The sequence below is a fragment of the Anoplopoma fimbria genome, chromosome 14, assembly GCF_027596085.1.
Source record: "Anoplopoma fimbria isolate UVic2021 breed Golden Eagle Sablefish chromosome 14, Afim_UVic_2022, whole genome shotgun sequence".
Lineage (NCBI taxonomy): Eukaryota > Metazoa > Chordata > Actinopteri > Perciformes > Anoplopomatidae > Anoplopoma > Anoplopoma fimbria.
Genome location: NC_072462.1, coordinates 4,162,108 through 4,174,403, shown reverse-complemented (window position 1 = coordinate 4,174,403; position 12,296 = coordinate 4,162,108). Strand labels below are relative to the sequence as shown.

Here is a 12,296-nt window from a genome sequence, read left to right as displayed (position 1 = left end):
TTTGTGTATTAATGGAAATATTCTGATTTATAATCACATAGATGTGTTTGCCATTTGATAGTCTGAGATCCTGAAAATCAGTTTTCACTGAGCCACGACTGCCAAATAATCAGACTAGTGTATCAGCAAGTCATCTGTATGGATCAAAGAGCACCACATGTACAGACAAACCTCTATGAGGAGGGACTCATTCTCCACTATCAGCTGAAATGTCACATCGTTAAAAAGGTCAACGCTTGGAATACATTTCCAACTGGAAGAAATTGGCTCATAAGGAGGCCACTGAGACGATTATTACAGACAGCAGGATGCAAACCTTAACTCAGCATGTAAAATACAGGAAACAGGAGAGTGAAGTCTCTTCTTTATACTTTGTTTAAAAGTACATTATGAATTGTTACTTTTGTGTCTTTTTTTAGCCAATCAAACAGAATAGGTTTGAGAGCAAAATGAATTCAAATAAATTTGTGATTAAAATGTTGTTAATGCAAATCCAAAAGTTACATTTGCAAATCTAAAACTTTTTGTTTGGGAAACTAAAAGTTTTGCTTGGTAAAATGTAAGATACGTTTCTATTGGCCATTATTTTGCTTTAAGCAGCTTTTAATTCAATAAAAACCTGTTTTAACTGCTCCTATAAGTACTGAAATCATTCAAATTGGTAAGTCCTTATCTCTTTAGACGGACAGAGGAGAGTTTAAGAAAAAGAATAATTGTCTTTTCAAAGATTTCAAGTATGAACTACAGTAAAATTAACCAATTTTAATGTTAAATTCCACATTTGAAGTGCTTTGTCAAAGTCACATGAAACTGATGATGAAACGTACGCTGTGACCAGAGTTGGGACTGATTGAGACCAGCTTGTTTCATAAAGCACACCAGCATGAAGATTTTATCCCATTCTGAGGACGACATTGACTTTTTTTTTTTACAGCAAACGGATTTTCCTGATACTTGCTCCTTCCTGCTTTGATCAACGGCTCCTTTTCTACTCACACATGGATTTTCTGCTAACCCCCCCCCAACATGCTGACAACTGTGGATGATCGTCTCCCACAGCGCCGCCTGGAAGAGCAATTGTACCTATTCAAAGTCTGCTACAGTGCATGGGACCTCCTGCAGAGCTGCAGCGTTGGCTAATGGCGCCAGACGTCGCTTTTCATGGAAAAATATTATCACTGTTGCTGCTCTCGAAAGAGAAAAGAATCATCCGAGTTGAAAGACGGTTTCCTGAGTTATTACCCACAACACATCCCACTGATGTATCATCACTAAAAGAGCTGAATCCGTCTGAATCATGTGTCTGGTTTTTCTGCTGAAGCACATTTATGGCCGACTCAGATTATATCCAAACTTTTTTTATTGCCTTTACAGATGTATCTGAGTTTGGGATGGGATCAGTCAAATCTCCTTGGATCAAAAGGAATGGGATAAGGTGCTCCATTCCAGCTGTGTAGAGAGACATTTTAGGTTCAGGTACTGGAGTGTACTGGAGTTAAAATAAATCACAACCAGCAGGAAGCATAAAGGGAGACAAGAGGGGACGTAAAAATATGTATCTGTGAGCAGCAGGTGCTCAGGAGCTGTTCCTCCGTCCTATACACTTCAGGAAAATATAAAAAACTTCCCCAAGAATGAAGAAAAACGTGAATAATTCCAGTAGAAAGAAAGCTCGAAAAAGCTAATTTGTCTTGGCAGCAAACCTGCTACAAAGTTGATGGTCTACTGAGCAAATGCGTTGGTAGTAGCATTTAAAGAACTGGACCGTGAGTCTTGATGGAAATGTTGTCCTGCAGATAACGGACACAGCCGAGACGGCACACATTTCTACACGTCACAGTCGAGAGTTTTACTCTATTCGTCTTCTCCGCTCCGTCTGATTATGATCATGTGTTACGACAAACTCCCCTAATTTTCAGTGATTTCCAGTCAGGGAAGAAGCCACACCACACTATGCAGATCTATAACCAACGGTGACAACGTTGTGATTCATGCCACCTCGTAAAGATTTAATGGACGCCGCCAGGGTGATGATGACTTTGGACTTTATTGGAACTCTTTTTTTGGCAGGAGGCCTTGACACTTCACTGGAATTGACTTTTTGCTTTTGGCCGAAGGCTGCCAAAGCTCACTCCAAAAAATGTTGTAGTCAATGTACGTGCAACACTTAAAATCTCACACCAACCCTGCGTTTTCTTACATTTATTGAAAGTCACTTTTTCTTTTATTAACTTTGCTGTATCAAGGCCACTTTTTCTCTCAAATACACAAAGACAGACATATTTACACACACAAGCAAAACAAAAAATAAAAGATTTTTAGTTCTAAGTCTTGTGCACAACAAAAATCCCAGTTTTTCTATCTAATTGTGCCTCTCCATGTGGGTTTCTCATCAAAGAATCTGACCAGAATTATTATTTTTTGTTTATTATACACCATATCAAAAGACTAGTATGTTATATGCAAGCTGTATTGGTCATAGCCATGCACAGTGTCCACCTTGTACACATGACAGAGGTGTTTCATAAGAACGCTGAAGCATTTAAACCTGTTATCTTTAATGCCAGGAACTAACAGCAACAATGAAATGACAAAAAAATGATTTGACCATCTGTTACCTAAGGCAGCGTCCTTTCCATAAAGTCGATAAATCGGAAATGTATGTTTGTGAGTGTGACTGCGTGAAGGAAAGTTATGTGTAACTTTTTAAAAAGCTGTATTATGTGTCTATCGGAAAACTCCAGCCTAAAGTAGAGCTACTATTTCAGCTTATGCAGACGTGTGATGTAACGTGTTTTTCTCACAGCCTCCTATCTTAACATCTGCATTGCTTTTGGGGGGGAAATAGAAAACAATGCTAACTCGAGGGAAAAGTGTATCAATTCATCAAACGTGGTGAAAGATTAATTCAGCATTTTTTTGGGTCGTTGTTTCTATTTTCTCTGCTTTTCTTTTCTTCCAGGACGCAATCTACTGCCTTTTAAAATACCATTCTCATATCACTCTATTTATCAAATGAAACTGCTGGAAGCAATTATTACTTTTTTTCCCACATGTTATGTATACAGTGCAATGCATTTACAGATATATGTTTGATTTGAGAAATCTCAAAACATGTTCTGTACTTTGATTTATGTGCTTTATGAATGTTTTTGTTCAGAAGGAGAAAAGTGTCACACTGCTCATCACTGGTCTTTTTCATTTAAGTTCTTTTTTCTTTCTTTTTTTTGAAAGAGTTGCAATTTTTGAACCTGTATATACTGTATTGTGTTGAAATAAATATGCAGTGACAGCATAGGATTCACTGTTTATCTGTGGTTTATACATCTTAGTTTCCTTTCATTTTAATTTTAGTAACCAGACTTGGGTTCTTTTTTTAGCATTCTGGTCAACTGTCGTTAAATTTACTCCCATGATTTTATCACTGGAGGGCTCCCAGTTTGATAAATATCCAAGAGTCTACAGTGACTCTATGGTGAGGCTGTACTTAATAACACACAAAGCTTAATAATACAGCAAAAAGGAAAAACAAGAAGAAGAATATGTATCTGCTATATATATGTATATATAAATATGAATATCCAATAGATGTATTCCATAATCTGACACATAGTGCAGAACTAACTGCATAAGGGTTAAGAGTCTTAAATCCCCACACGGTTCACTCATGTATTCACGTTATGGTGATACTTGATCATAGTGTAAAATAGCAAGCGATATAAAATGAGGTATTTCAAGTTTACTACAGTAATGAAGGTCACTTCCATGATAAATCTACACATCACTCACTGGTTGAGAGCTGCGGGCAACAACAAGGGCTCCGTTTTTCCATTCCCAGAGCGTGCTCCTTTATTTTAGATGCTGAAAAGCAATTTATTAATGCAATTCTTTTTCATCTTACACTCCTTTAACACACCAAATATATAGGATGCAAATGTGTTTCTGCTTGAACCTTTATTTTTTTACTTCACCTTCTGTGTGTGGAAAATATAGTTGATAAATTGCTAATTTAGCATGCTAATTACATAAAATGACATGTAGAAAGACTTCTATATAAACCATTAAAGCATTTAAAACTCAATCATAGTAATACAATTTTTATTGTTATTTTTGCACCAAACTACTTTCAGTTAAATTATGAGAATATAAGTCTTGTGTTATAAATTGTAATTCCTTTGCAGCACATTCACACACATTTTATCTTGCTTTTATTACATGCACTACACCAGCAGGTTCTCTCTGTTGAAGACATCTGGAGGCCACAGCGAGGATGTGACAGTGTTTGATGCATTGGATAAAGTATAATGTCACTTTAACTGGAAAACGACTTGTATCAATCTACATATATGAATCAAAAGAATTCCCCCGCATCATAAATAACTACATACACATACAAATTTGATAGCAGCATTTCCTGTGACTCAACTGTCAGGAACAATTAAACCCCAACAGCAGATGGCACTGTGGGCTCTTTTCCTATGAGGGGTTATCTTGTCTAGGCATGTCTTGACATTTATTATGCGCATGTGCACACACACACACACACACACACACACACACACACACGCACACACACACAGAAGCGGCTGTAGGTTGTTTCCGTGACATGAGGCAGTCACACAGCCGTTCATGTGTGCCCCTCCACAGTGTGGGTAGGGTCTAGTCGGTGCTGGCACTCAGCAGCCAGCTACACCCTGTCTGACAACGCCACGAGGCTGCAGGGGCTGCGAGGTTCCCATTCCATTTCCATTACAGTTTGCCAAACAGTCAGCAAACTTTGCCTGGTTGATATGCAATATATTAAGCCTGTATTCCCACAATAGAGTATGAGTGCTTTAGTTAATATTTTATCTATTCTACCTGCTCTAGTTTAGTATTGTCGCTCAGCCGTGCAAGCCGTGTCCCAGCCGGATGTCATCTGTCCCGGTGCAGGCTGCAGACTTTCCCAGCAGGCCTCTCTCTTCCCTTTCCAGACACTACACGCACACACACACACACACACACACACACACACACACACACACACACACACACACACACACACACACACACACACACACACACACACACACACACACACACACACACACACACATCCCCTGGCACAACCAGAGCCCCCTCAACCCGTCTAATACGCCCCACCCCGCTCGCCTCTGGACAACTGCTCTGACTCAAACGGATTAAAGATGACTCTCTTCTCTCACTTTCTTTTTTTTCTTTTTTTTTTTCTTCACCCTCTCTCTTGACTTCTCTTTTTCTTTCCATGCCGGATGAAAGGCCTCCCAGACACCCACTCCATGCGCATACCATTCAGGCCAGGACACACAGGAAGTCTATGTGCTGGAGGAGGAGGAGGAGGAGGGGGGGAGGGGGTGACAGCGGGGTGGGAAGTGGTGGAGGAAAGGAGGGAGGGAGGGGGAGGGAGGGCACTCAGTGCAGAGAGAGAAATGGGGGGTATGAAGAGAGGAGGGGGGGGGGGAGAGAGAGAGAGAGAGAGAGAGAAGGGCTAAATGCGAGTCATGTGAAGCTCATGAGAACTAACCTACAAAGGTTGGAATCTTGTTTTCCTCTCTCTTACTCTTTACTCTCATTCTTTTGTTTCCCTTTTCTCTCCGTCTTCATGCAGTTGATCTTTAATCTGTTTCTTTTCCTGTTACCGTGGCAACTTCATCTCCACTTTAATCCTCATATGTACCAACTCAGAATTTCGACTTGGTGCAAGAACAAAAAAGGTCTCTGTGCTGACAATTCTGAAACAGAAGATTAGTCATGTAGTGGGGCAAACACTAATCGATGGAGGCGTTAAATCTTTTTGCACACCACTGACTGTGGAGTGTAATGGGATTAATTGCGTACTAACATTGTTTGTCCTCTTTCTCCTATAAACTTTGGCTGCAGTAAAGTCAAAGTGCCGACACCAGTAAGTTTTATTCCCTTACAGTTGTTAGGAGGATCTGTCCCTTTTTTTTTTCAAGAGCGGCGCCATGCCATTTAGTTATGAGATTAGCTTCAGCCTAAATTTGCTGGAACTGTGAATAATTGCATCACGTGGAATGGAGCACTCAGTGCATTTGTGACTTTTACAAGGTGTACCGTTGCAGTTTGTGTGTGTGTGTGTGGTTGAGTGGGTGGGTATGGGGGGGGGGGGAACAGCGTCACATATCGCATGCTTTGAATTACTGTACTTTCGCGGCTGGTAGACAGTTTACTGCCAACTGTCTCTCAGTGGATCAGACAGCTAACATCAGCACTGTGGGTTCTGCCACGAGTCCTCCTTTAATTCCCACTCACTGTCTTTTTCCAACACGCTTTTTTTCTATTTTGGATTTCTCTCACTTTCTATCCAACATGCAAAAACAGCTCGCTGTCTCTCATTTTTTAATGATCCCCCCTCACTCAAACTTATCTGCCTTTTTTTAAATATATATATTCACACACGCTAGTATACACAAGGAAAGAACAGACATCGACACCCACACACATTCCTGCATGCAGCTCACACAAACACGCAGATTTGTCAGTGCGTTTACACAGTTCACCAGGCAGCTAATCTTCATGGCACTGCTGACTGAAGCCTGTCTTTTGTCGGAAATCACTTTAAAAAAACAAAAAAGTCAGGTGACTAATCAGGCCACATTGCAACAGCTAGATCACTGCCTTAAACTGCATGGCCCCTCCTGTGATTCCTGGCCAGGTGGTGCCAGGGAAAGTACTGATGACATCACCGCAAAGGTTGCAACAAAGACGAGCATTCCTCACTCAATCGTAATCCACTTTGTTAATATACAGCCCGACTTCAACCGGACTAAACCAGTCAAGAAGCTTCTCTCTCACGCCTCCGTCGCCCGGCCTCGGCCTCACTTTTGAACCTTTTTTTTTTTAACTTAACTTGGATCCTCCAACTGTGCGTGTTAGGAAGTGTGAGCTGATGTGACAATAAGACACTTGACAATGTATTTCCAGTATAATTTGCCAGGAACTCCCTCACCATTTGTCCTCTGCTTTTGTCAAATGGCTTTAGGAACTTGACATGAGCTGCATTTTTTCCATTGGCACTAAGAGGTCATTGTTTTAATGATACACAAATAGTGCTCTTCAAAAGTTCTCTGTTCTCTGTCCTCTGGAATCCACCAATTTCAAGGATTTGTCACCCTTATTTGTGTCACTGCAGAAGTCTTGTTGTTTTTTTGCAGTGTATGTAATACATTCAGTTTTTTGGCTACATTAGCAATTCCAATTTGAACCTGTTAACAGGCTGACATCAGCATTTAGCTCGAAGCACACACAGAGCCGCTAACGTGGCTGTACATGCTTAACTAATTGTCTGGGCCCAGCTGAAACAACATCTAAATATAGCACTGACATATTATCACCCTTAAAGTTGATATGACAAACCCATTTGCAAACATTTGTCTATTTTACACATCCAGAAGATATGGAGCAACATTAGCATTCATATGGAGTTGTGTTTGTGGCCAACTGGCAAATGTAAGTCTGACATTTACTCTTTATTAGCTCAGATTTTGGTCTCCACGGGAAAATATATGGAAAAGATTCTAAATCTTCAATGCAGGTTTTATTCTTTTTAGACACTGAAAAATGTTAGTTGGTGCACCACTTTGGTCCAGACAACTATTGGATAGATGTGCCATGAACCTGTTTTGGTTCATGGCACATCTTTTTTGTCCAATAGGTTCACAGACCAAACACTTGCATAACTAATGACATTCTCATAACCCTCATTGGACTGGAGTTTAGTGCTAATCAGCAAATGTGTGCATGCTAACATGCTAAACTACAATGGGGAACATGATAGACATTATACCCTTTCAACAGCAGCATGTTAGCATGGTGACATTAGCATTAAGCTCAAAGCACTGCTGGGCCTATCATAGACTGCATCATAGACTGTTTTTTTTAGCTGTCGCCATCTTGGCTTTTTTTTTTAACTGGAAGTGATACAAAAGGAGAGAGCTGATTACAGCTAAACGCTGAATGAGTCATTATGGCCGACCAAATTATTACAATCAACTTTTATGAACTGAAAACACAGTGAAATTGACATAAACATGGACAACCTGTCAATCACAGTGTAACCACACCCTAAAGCATACCCTGCTTTATGGGTAATGGGACCATCATTTACTAAATGAACATCATGCTGTATTGAAGAAGACTTGAAACTAGAGATTGAGACCATAAACTCATGTTTACAATGTTTACTGAGGTAATAAATCAAACGGACTTAGCCCCAGCAGTGCTTTGTTGCACTTATTGTATTCCTATTAGTTTGTTTCTGCACTATACTTTTGCTCTGGTTTATGCTCTTAGATGCTTGTTTAAGAAAGGAGATGCACCTATGACTTCTGGTGACTAGTAGTTCTCTTGAATACCTATGTTGAATACACTTATTGTAAGTCGCTTTGGATAAACCCGTCTGCTAAATGACTGTAATGTAATGTACGTAATGGACTTCTTCTTTCAACCAGACGAGTTGCCACCTGCTGGCTATTAGCAATAATGCAAGTTTAAGGCACTTCCACATTGTCTTCACTTTTTAGTCCCTGATGTTGCCTCCTATAAAGCCTCACACAGCTGCATAGCCGCAGACTCTCTAGTCTTCTTTTAAACAGAAAAAGAGTGAAGCAACATATTAGTGCTGGGCCGTAAAACCATAACAATGAGACGAAAGAAGCTAAAATTGCTCCGTAGAGATGAGGAGAATCGAAGAGTCGGGTGATAATTCCCCGCGGGTTTCTCAGTATGAGCGACCCTGTTCCCATACAAGCGCTCATGTGATCCATCCATTGTTAATAGATAAGTTCCATCCATTTCTTGGAGTCATTTATAACACCACCCATGTTGATGTGTTTTTTTCACTCTGCTTGTGTAGCTGTATTCATGCTCCACAAACATAAACAATAACTCCAACTTATGTGTCAGACCATGGCCCCTCATCTCAGCAAAACAATCACACCGTGACCTTTTGCTTTTTTAAATGTGAACAGGCTGTCATGACCCTCAGGCTGCTGCTGCTGTTGTTGTTGTTGTCATTACTGAGGAGCTCTAGCAGAAACTGATGTGCACAGGGGCACAATAGTATTAGCTCCTTTTACAAATACGTCTGGCGTCGGGAGCATAAATGCCACGGATAAAAGATTAAGCGTGAAGTTTAATGACCCGCATGTCTTATCTCAAACAGAGATGTCGAGGTGACGAGAGGGCGCTGTCCTTGTCGTGTCCCTGCTGTTCAAAGAATGTGTGTTCATTTTTACACCATTTCCTGTCCTGTTTTCTGCCATGAACACAGCCTTGATGTTACTGCTGTGCATTTTCTTTTAAATTCATAACAAAATAAAATCTAAATCAATTACGGGGAGTACGCGAAAGTCAGAAATAAAGGGGCTTTGTTGTGCTTCTGCTTATTCAAATAAAGCTAAATAAGAAAAGCACTTCAGGGCTTATGTCTTATATTTAGTTTTTCAGCCCCTTGTCGTTGCTTTTTTTCGACCTTCCTAAACAGCAAGTGAAACAATACCCAGCAGGCGTCACAAGATAGGTTACTGACGCTCAGGAAGGTTTCCCTTCCCTTTATTTTCTCTGCTTTTTCCTCTGCAGGTCACTTCTGTGAAAAAAACTCTCTAACTCGCCACCATCTGCTGTACGCACACCTACACACACACACAAACACACACACACGCACACACGCACACAACCATCACAATGCTCCCACGCAGGATATGCAAATTACTCCTGAGCAACTAACTTCCTTCGTCGGCAAAGTCAAACATTCTCCCTCAAATCAAACATGATGAATTTTAGTATTTTCGCTGATATTTGTTATTGCATTCTGTGCTATCTGAACTAATCAACCCAGTGGCCATAAATACTGACTTGCTCAGGATAGGCCTGCAAATAACTCAATCACACGCTTCCTGTTTTTGAGCACGTAGTCGGCGACCTCAGGAGGAGGAGGAGCACAGGATGTTCCTCCAAGTGGAAGATACAGATTTCCTAGATAGTTTTAATTGGGAAACGTTTAACTTTGTCGGGAGGGGGATGAGATGCATCTGTTGTGGAGCTGGATGTTTTGTTGTTTGTTCCAGAACGGATGAAATGGTCGTGTGTTAAATTTGATTGATCACCCTCTTACAAGGCAAACAACATAGTTTTTTTTCTATTTCTGTTATTCACTGCTTCTTTTTGGCTCCAAACACACTAATAACGTTTCTTTTTCTCTCACTTTCCCCACTTTTGGGAGCTTAAAGTCTGATTATCTTTGTTGCACTCTGCAGTTTGCACCGAGTAAACAACAACACAGTCGTGTGAGAACTTCCACATGAGTGTTTTTTCTCAGATATTTAGCTTCTGGCCAACAGAGGTCATCTCTTATTTTTAGATACTCAACATTAAACCGGCATCTCCAGCGAGAACGGTTCACACACTACTGGGCAAACTGATTATAAGGATGTTACCTCACCTCACTATCATGACTTTGGTCACAAGATATCAAACTAATCATCATAGTGTTTTTCTGTAGAACTGTGAATGAGAAGTGAGAAATAAACCAGACAAAATGTGTCTAGAAATTGTGTAATCCTTCTTTCATCACATCACTGTCTGACTAAAGGGTCAGACCTAGTTTATCTCTGTCTGTACTAGTTGTTTGGCTCCGTTTGTTTATTTGTTTGTTTGTTTGGCTAATTATCCTGGAATGGTCTAGTGTAGGTTCGCCCAAATATCTTCCGCTCTCTCCTCCCTAGACAGACAGGCTTTGGACTTTAGATAAGATTTTGTCAGCAGGAACCACATTTGGGAGGATGTTTGTGGTTTGATGTAGGCTAGTTCAAACGGTGGAATAATGTTGTGGTGTCATTAAATAGAAGTTTAAGTACTCTTTATGTAAATACTGCAAAGTTCTTCAAGTGCAAAAACAAAGTCGTTCCTCTTCTCACTGTGTTAGAAATAAAACTATTCCCATAAAGTGTGAGCATGTTTGTGCAAAAAGTCATGAGATCATTCATTCACTGGTGTTTCAAGTTGTTGCACATTAGTTAGTTATTACTAGAAAGTTATACATTACAAAGGCTAGTTAATGGCTGTAGTGGTTTGAGTGAGTTACTCATGAGTGAATGTAGATCAAAGCACCATTTGAATTATAAGTCTGCTTCAATTTATGAAGAATATCTTACTCCACAGACTTAGCTGCAAACTGTAAAGTCACAAAAACCAGCAATAGAAAGCACAAGTACATTTGCTCAAGTACCATAATTATGTACAGTTACAGGTAATTACTTTATATGAGTATTTCCATCTTTTGCTTCTTTATACTTCTCCTCCACAACCATTAATATTGTGGGCCTACTTTATTCATTTATTTTCTAACTTAAGTTACTTTGCAGATTCAGATTGATAGTAAAAAATACTATCAACACATGCACGATGTTGTACTATTACAGGTTAAGACAAGAGGTCATTGATCCTCTGGAAAAATGTCCCTCGTTTACTGCAACATTAAAGTGATGTACACATTCATGCATCAATTATTATAATCCAGTATATATTATTCCAAAAATGATCCCTTCTAGATGATGAGTACTATGATACTTTAAGTATATTTTGATGCTCATACTTTTACTTGGGTAAAGTACAGAGCATTTAGACACTGTGGTATTGAGTGGTGGAGGAAGTGCACAGATAATCTACTTAAATAAAAGTACTACTACCCCATTTTGAAATTACTCCACTACAAGTAAAAGTCATGTACTAAGAACCTTACTTACTAAGTAAAAGTATGCAAGTATTATCAGCAAAATGTGTATGAGAAGTAAAAGTACTCATTCTGCAGTAAAATGTTCCCTGTCAGTGTTTTACTATGATATATGATGTTTTTGGATTAATATTTATGTGTAGATGGTTGAGATTATTTGAATTCCTTTATATCCATTTAGCTAGTTTAATCTACAGCAATGCATCATATTCTATAAGATCATCATATGTTTGTTGCCTTACTGTCCTGTGAGAACCACATATCTCTAAAAATAGAAAAACAGCCTGTTTTCAGCTTTGGGACGATGCATTTCCAGCTGATCCAATAGTTTATTTGGCTTAAGAAGAAGAAGAATTCCTTCAACACGTAAATCAAAATCAACACTGGAAATGGAAAGGTATGATTCATTTTGATTTTGAAAAGCTGTCAGACAAATAGTAGTGGAGTGAAAAGTACAATATTTACTTCTGAGAGAAGGCGAAGAAGTATAAAGTTGCAAAGAAATAAAAAAAAAATACTCAAGTGA

The 12,296-nt window shown here is 39.5% G+C and overlaps 1 protein-coding gene across 2 annotated transcripts in view; it reads left to right on the top strand.

The window, feature by feature from the left end:
* Window positions 1-12,296, top strand: part of tnpo1 (transportin 1) — a 74,647-nt gene that overhangs the window by 2,598 nt on the left and 59,753 nt on the right. The gene's annotated exons all lie outside the window — the stretch shown is intronic.